Source organism: Dipodomys spectabilis, unplaced genomic scaffold (assembly GCF_019054845.1).
Source record: "Dipodomys spectabilis isolate Male_0828 unplaced genomic scaffold, ASM1905484v1 ptg000225l, whole genome shotgun sequence".
In the NCBI taxonomy this organism is placed as follows: Eukaryota; Metazoa; Chordata; class Mammalia; order Rodentia; family Heteromyidae; genus Dipodomys; species Dipodomys spectabilis.
Genome location: NW_024870902.1, coordinates 3,648,607 through 3,657,347, shown reverse-complemented (window position 1 = coordinate 3,657,347; position 8,741 = coordinate 3,648,607).

Here is an 8,741-nt window from a genome sequence, read left to right as displayed (position 1 = left end):
GTATTCAGATAAAAGGTAAAAGTAGAGTATGGCTCATAAGGCAGAGCACCAGCTGTGAGTAAGCTAAATGAGAGCTGGACACCCAGAGTCAAAAATGAAACATAAATCCAAATCTAAGAGCTCGAATGTCAAGATACAATACAGTCACCAAATCTCGAGATTAGTTAGATGATTATGTCACCAAATCTCGAGATTAGTTAGATGATTATGGTAAATAAATCTGTCAGACATTCATTTTATTAGGATGGTGAAAAGGTCATGATAGGACTAGATAATCTTGAAAGCTTTATATTTGTGCGGGTATTCTCAGCTGATCACAGGAGTATTTCTCATGAAGATAGTGTTCACTTTTAAAATCTTCATCAATATACTAGCCAATCAAATTGGGCTGAATTGAAATCTGTTTAAATCGAGCCTATTCCTCATAGATGAGGACTTGTTACTGTAGCCTCCAATGACAGAAGACATGAAAAAGCCAGGGAGCTTTGCCTTCACGCATGAGGACAGAACCTTTGCAGAGTGATTTCTATTCCAATAGTTCTTAGGTAGCATCACCTTGAATTTTAAAATGAACAGAAATTATGGGAGAATACATACACTACAACCAAAAGCACTGTTTCTTGGAGGAAAGTTCTAGATTTAGGAAAGTGCCTGTACAGTTTACTTTAGAAGAGAAACTAAACTTGTCAAACCATGATTCAACAGTCTAATCAGAGAAAAGGGGGAAGAGAAGAATGATCTAAGTCTGTTATAAACTTTAATTTCAAGTTACAAGTTTCTCAGTATAAGAGGAAATTACAGAGAATACTTTCATTTCTAAATGCAAAGGTTTAACTCAAGATTCTGGAAAACTTGAAGTTATCCTATTCTACCTAACTACATAATCAATAAATGTTAAACAACATTAAGAACAGAAAATCTAAATTCTGAATTTAGATATCAGAATTTAGAGTCTGATGAAAACATAAGGGAGAAAGGATGAGTGAGATATTTCTTCTCATCTTCCCTCATAGTCATGCTGGATTGTCTGCTTAGGAGTAACATGTTTAGGAGGACATGTTATTTTAGGGCAATGGTCATAGCTCAGGTTGGTATCCACTTAGGCCTAGTAAAGAAAGAAATGCTGTAAAAGAAATAAAAAGGACTTAATTTTATTGCTCAAAATTTTCCTTTAGAAAACTTTATTTTACTTATGGGCTATTTTAAGCAAGAGCCTTCATAAATCTTATCCACAGTCTCCACCAATTCTCTTTGTTCACAAATATGGCTTCACAAAGTACCCTAGGTGTTCATTCTGTAATATAAAATGTTTTAGTTATGATATTTAGGTTTATTCATGTAAGATCAGACAAGTTATAAGGATATAAATTGCTGATCCCTCTTGAGGAGGGTGAGGTTGGGCATAAATTCTAGGTGATAGAGTTCAAGACAGCAAGATTATCTTTATAATACAGGTATTTTCTCTTATCTTTCTAAGTAAGTGCTCCTACCTATTTAAATAACTTATAATCTACCATCTTGCTTCAAAGCAGAAGGGCTGCCTAATCATATAATTAATCAAATAATAAAAATAGAGGTGATGTGGCTGAACATGTTTGAGAGATTTTTTTAAGATTTAATCTCTAGGGGTCAGTAGTAAAGTGACAGCATTATCATGAATGTTAGTTGATTCTATTTTTTATTTTTGCTTTCTGTCGGTGGCAGCAGTATGCATCCAGTTATTGATCAAGAAATGTTTATTGAAGACCTCCCACACTGTAAGTTAAGGAGCTAATAAAACAAAAAAAACAGAGAATTCCTGCACCTCTGTACTGTTGGAACATAACCAATAATTAAGATGCCAATGATAAGGAGATTGCAAGGGACTGAGAAGAACCAAACTGGGCTGTGAGCTTTGGGAGAAGGCTGCCTAGAAGAAATTCTGAGCCACAGATGAGTTGGTAGTAGTGAAGTTATGGACAAGGGAGAATCTCTGAATTATAAGAACACAGCCGTATTCAGAGAAAAAAACTTCTGAAGGATCAGGACTGGGAACTCAGTAGAATCAATTGAAGTCACACTACTCATACTCTTTCAAACCATCCTCTACTATCCTACACAATACTGACATAACACAATTTTATATTTAGGAAAATTACTTTATTTCCTGTTTTGTCCACTATCCTCTTGAGTGTAAAGTAGACACTCCATATTTATTCAATTAATGGAAAAACAAATGGCTTACAAGTGAGGAAAGAAATATCAGGAAAGTCTTTAGTAAGACAGGGCACAAATAAAATAGACAATTCTCTGCCATAGGATGGAGTTCTAATTCTTTGGCATATTCTGGAAATCGTAATTCCATTCTGTTATTCCCAGAAAATGGAGACCAGCCTAAAGGCACAGCTTTCATTGTTGAGATATAGTTTTGGCTACAATGTAAAGAATGGGTCAGAAAAATCAGGAGTAAATTCATCAGTTACCATAGTAAACTGGGATTATGACATTTGAGAGATCTGAGAGATACTTAGGAAGATAAATCATTAAAGCTTGCTGATTGGTCAAATAATCGAATGAATTTTTACAAAATGAAACTGGTAAGATATCTCTTCATTGGCTGTTGGACTAACTAAAACCATTCAATGAGTAATTGCACTTGATGCAAATATTACCAGTATCAGGATGTGGTAGGAAGCAGGGAAAAGGCCAAAGTAACTGCAGCCAACTCAACTCTACACAGAAGTGGACTGAACTTGTTTCATATGGATGGAGCCATCAACATTAATGGCAACAATTCCTTCCTTGAATCCATCAGTAAACATTGTAGGCACAGAGGACAGAGGAGAGGGGAGGCAGGAATAATGTTGGGGAAAATAAAGGGTATAACCTTAAAAAAAATTAGTTAGCCAGGCCCAAAGAAACATAGGTCCCATGGTTTCCCTTATCTAGTATATGTCTGAGTCAAGCAGAAAAGGTCAGATAAGGTGATGTTAGGGAAATGAACCCTAAGATATGTATTCAAATGTTTTCTTTTTCTTTCAGGCGATTGTTTCTAACACATTTATAAGATGATTTCTTTGTTGCTTTGTATGTCCCTACCCCACAGTATAACCCCTGCTTTCACTGTATTTGATGTCAGTATAATTTGTGGAGGGGAAGGGGAAAAACAAATCGTTTAAATAGGGATACAGGTGGACCCATTGCAACAATGAGATGTACAAGTCGTTATGTCGAAAACGAACTTTACAACTTTGGGGGAGGGAGGATGGAAAGGGATGGGAAGGGGAAACAAAGGAGGAGGATACAATGGTTGATAAGCAATGTACTCATTATCTTGCCCATGTAATTGTAACCCTCTGTAGAGTATTTTCACAACAAAAAAAATTGTAACAGTTTATCAGGAGGATAATGAGAAGAAAGAAGGCCTGTGAAGACTGCCAGGGCCATCTGCCAAAGCTGTGAGTGTTCATAAAGTCATTGTACCTGCAACTGAATATGAGGATGAATAGCAAGGTCAGGTGACACAAGTTGACACTAGTTGACACAATCTCTGCTGGTCCTTCACAATCTGCTTGCTAATTATAGTCAGCAGGTAAAAGGACATAACCAGATGCAGGAAGCAACAGACACTCTATTGGTCTTTTAAGTTGTCAAAGAAGTCCCATGGGAGTATAATCTGTGGGTAAAACAATTGTGTAAATAGGCTCCTTATAAACAATATGAGTTAAATGAGTGCTGTAAGGCACTTGGACCTTCTGGTGTCAGCTCCCTGGGGAGAAGCAGTATTAGAAGATCGATCCCCAGAACATGTCAAACAAGGGCTTAAGGTCACCAGTGGTTAATTTTAGATAGGTTCTAATCCAATTTATGTCTCTCAACAATTTTTTTGAAAATTATTTAAGGTTCTTAAATGATTCATTTTTAATGCAGGTATCTGAGGGCAAATGTCTTTTCAGTTATAATATGACCCAAATAACACAAGGGAGATGAAACTTGAGTTTTTCTGTTAGTAATACAGAGGCCTGCAAAACAAAGATGTTGCTTAACACTGTAAAACAAACCCTCTGATAATTTTGGATTAGAATGAGTCAAGAGAATATCATCCATGTAATGCAAAATATATGCATCAGGAGGGGCATCTCCAAAGGGCTAAATTAGCACAGCAGCTACAAACATTTGACACAAAGTGGGGCTATTGCCCATGGTCTGAGTCAAGACTTTCCTGTGATATCATTGCCATGAGTGCTTGAAAATTTAAGGATGAAACACTAAAAGGAAATCGAGGGCAATCCTAAGGGTAAAGAGGAATAGTAAAACAAACAAACAATAAAAAAGTCTTTACAATCAATAATAAGCAAATAAAAATTCAAGCGAATAGCAGTTGGAGGTGGCAAACCAGGTTGTAAGGGACCTATAACTTTTATTGTAGCATTAATTGCTCTAAGATCCTATAAAAGTCTCCATTTACCATATTTCTTTTTTATTACAAACATAGGGGTATTCCATGGGCTATTGGTTTGTACATTATGTCCTGCTTTTAGCTGAAATTGAGCTGCTTGTAATTTTTCCTGAGTAAGGATCCACTGATCCGCCCACACAGGTTCCTCAGAAAGCCAAGTAATGGAATTAGCAACCAAGAGCTGGATGGCAGGAAATATCAGGGCTCTTCCTGAAAATTGTCAATTGCGATCTTTTGAGTTTTGGAGCATGAATAATAGGAGATGTTCTGCCTTGGGCTATTTTCCTCAGTCCTTGCTTAGGGTCATAGTTCCACTTTAACATCATAGTTTTAACATCATTGGGGCTCTTAAGTAGGACTTCAATTTCCTTCAGAATGTTCCTATCCCAGAGATTAATAGGCAATCCAGGAAGAACAGAGTGTCCCTGTTTGGTGCCATTTGCCAGATACCAATCCAGAACCCGAAAGACATTGGTAGAAGCTGAAAGAAAAGAAAGACTGACAAAACATGGTATTGAAAGGACCAAGTAGACTGATAACCTAACTGGCTACAATCATTATTTCACAGTATTATAGTCACCCAAGCAGAATATTAGATTAATTTCCCCAGAAAGCATAAAATATCAGTAACTCCTGATCTAATTTGTAGACAGGGGTTTTCCTGAGTACAAACACATTTTACAGCCATGGTTAGAACAAAATATCTGCTTTGTTGGTCCAAAGCACATCAGCCAGCACAGGGTATACTGAATGAGGAAGATGAGAGAAGATAAGCAATACAACGTATTGGTCCCTGGCTCTCCTGGGCTGCCAAATCCTTTCTGTACCTCAGCAGCTACCACAAAGTTACCTGTCAATATCTGTTGGACTCAGAAGGAATACACACTATATTCCAGTGAGAAGTTTCTTCTAAGATGGGGTAATCTTCTTCCTCTTAGGAACAAGTTATTCCACATTGAATTTTAATAGACTTGGTGAAGACAAAGTTTAAACCAGGAAAAGCAATTTTAAACCCACACCCTGAATACTATCTGAAAGATAAATAATATTTTTTTACATTACTAAATTGGAAATAAATCTTATTAAGAGAACTAGTCACTTGTATGTGTATTCGTTATTTCTTAATGTAAGAGTGTCAATGCTCTACTTATGGATGGTTAATTTATGTGTAGATTTAAGTAGGCTGAGAGATGGCTTAGATACCTAAATATCTTGATGTGTGAGGGTGTTTCTGGAAGGTATTGTTGTTTGAATGATAAATTGAGTAACAAAGATGGCCCTTTCTTGTGTGTGTGGGCATTACCCAATCAGTTTAGGGCTCAAATTGAACAAAAGGCCAAGGAGGGGTGAATGTACTCTTTTTGCTTTAGCTAAGTCATCCACCTTCTCCCTTTCTTAGACCTCAGCACTGTTGTGGACTTAAGCCAGGACTTACATATTGGTCCCCAATTTTCACCTTTGAACTCTTATTAAACTACACCATCAGATTTCTCAGGTCTTTAGTTTGCAGTGATCAGCCCATGGGGTTTCTTGGCCTCCATAACCAGATGAGTCAATTCCTGCAATATGTCTCCTGTTACATATAGTGCACTAATTTGATTTCTGTGGAGAAGCCTCAGAAACACATCCAGGTGTATACTCTTCGTGTTCGTAGGTGTATGGTTCCAATGAGAACATCACAGAGGAAAACCCATTCATGCTAGATCCATGTATACAATTCATGGCTAAACTATGGATGCTTAATTTTTCCCATAACACTGCCCAACTTCCACTAAAGATATGCTACCTTTCCACAAAACTCGAGTATTTATTGCTTCAATTAAACACAATCAATTTACCTTGATTTGGGAGCACTATTTGGTTTGTGGGGGGGAGATTTATTTCCTGAGACAGGGCAATGACTACAAGATCACCCAAGGTTTTCACAGAACCAATGATAATCCAGCACAGACTGAGATTTCTGAATCAACTAAGCTGCATAATGCACACCTTGGAATTGACTTTTTTTTTTTTTGTCAGTTGTGGGGCCTGAACTCTGGGCCTGGGCACTGTCCCTCAGCTCTTCAGCTCAAGGCTAGCACTCTAACACTTGAGCCACAGCGCCACTTCCGATTTTCTGGTGGTTTACTGGAGATAAGAATCCCTCATGGACTTTCCTGCCCGAGCTGGCTTTGAACCATGATCCTCAGATCTCTGAGCCTCCTTAGTAGCTAGGATTGCAGGCATGAGCCACCAGTGCCCGGCTGGGAATTTAAATTTTTGGTTTTGGGATTTCCTATTTTAAATATTTACAATTATTTTTGTTGCACTTGGTCAAAACCATATGAAATAAAGCCTGCAAACAAGGCAGGCTAACTGTACATATATGGCTTACTGTATAAATATACACATGTACTAACATATGTACATATATACACATGTATATCTATATATGTATGTGCATCCATGTATATGTATATGTATCTCTTTCTCTCTTTCTATATGTGTTTGGAAAGATATTCAATATAGTTCCTAGCAACAATTAAAGATAGGCATTTAGAGCTAGAGACTGTCATAATAACTAATTCCAAATCACAGAAATCAACCTTGTTATACTCTATATTATTAAATTAATCAAAATGGATGGCTGCTTCTTGAAATAATTTGAAATAGATACTTGTCTATCCAACCGAATCACTTCCAAACTTCCTGTTTGTAGAAGCCATCTGGACATTTAACTAAGAGCATTGAAGTTTTTTTAGTTGCCACACCTGACTTTGGGCTTGGATCTCTTAACACAACTGTTCAAAACTTTTGTTACACTTTGAAATCCTAAGACAATTTTAAACATTACTTCTGCCTGTGCTGAGGCACAGAGATGTTGATTCACACTGCACAGTAGCTTGAAGACCTAGATATTTAAAATATTCCCCAGGAAAATGAAGATAGGGACCTCCCTTCTAGGAAATTGAGCTAGAGAGTATGGTCAAGCAAGTGTGGAGAACAATGATGTATTAAATCCCTGTGGATTTATGTTGAATATACGCCCCCCCATCTGCGTCCTGGTTCACACTCACTCTGATATATCTAAATAATCTGCAAAACAATGATTCTGTTGCATCAGAGTTTTAGGACTTGTAGTTCCTTTTACTAATTCAGATTTTTTAATAAGTTTTTTTATTGTGAAAAATACCGTACAGAGGGTTACAATTACATGAGCAAGGTAATAATGAGTACATTTCTTATCAAGCATTGTTGCCTCCTCCTTTGTTTCCCCCTTCCCATCCATCCCTGCCCTCCCATCTCCGCCCGCCCACTCCCTGCCAAAGTTGTAAAGTTTGTTTTTGGAGGTAGCATCTTTTACATTTCATTGTTGCAATGGGTCCACTGGGGTCCACCTGTATCCCTACTTAAACAATTTGTTTTTTCCCTTCCCCTCCCCAAATTATACCAACATCAAATACAGTGAAAACAGGGGTTATACCATGGGGGAGGAACATACAAAGCAACAAAAAAATCACCTTATAAATAAGTTAGAAACAATAGCAAGAAAGAAAAACCACTGAGTCCTTATCTTGGGGCTCATTTTGCCTAACATCAACTTATCTGAACTTTTCTGCTTGTCTCAGACAAGAGACTGGTTAATTCATATTCCTGAGCTAATCCCTAGACTTCATGAGTAATTATTACTGAAGGTGGAGCTTGTGTTTTTAAGAAGCTTCCTGAATAATCCCTGGCTATAGTAAAGTTCATATTACAACTTTATAAGCCACCTGGAATGTAGAACAAGAGGAAATAAATGGATTACTTAGCCCAAGAAGCAGATCTAAACATACTGCTATTATTCCTTCCCAGTCATACCACCTTTCATAACATGAAACCAAGCTGTTCAATAGGATCCCTAAAGAAAACTTTTCACAGGGATTGATGTGTGAGATTGTGAAAACTTTCTGTCAGAAAGATGGGTATGATTCACAAGTCAACATAATTGCATTCTGTTATATAATAAATCCAATTTACTATGTTCCTGGGGGAGAATTTATAGGCCCTGGCTAGGTAGAAAGAAGAGACTAGGACTAATTTCAACATGATGTCACTGCCCAGAATGCCCATCTTGTTCCCATTGGGCCACATGGACTCAGGGCCTTGTTTCATAGGACTTGCCTGAGCTGTGGTTGAGCCCTTTCTCAACTTTGCTGCTTGTGGAAATATTCCTTCTACACTTGTGCTCCAAGGTGGAGGTCCCAATCAAAAGCAAATATCACTCATGCCCAGAGCTTAGGAAACTATTCATGAGACCTCCTTGTGGTTCAGGGCTGCTACT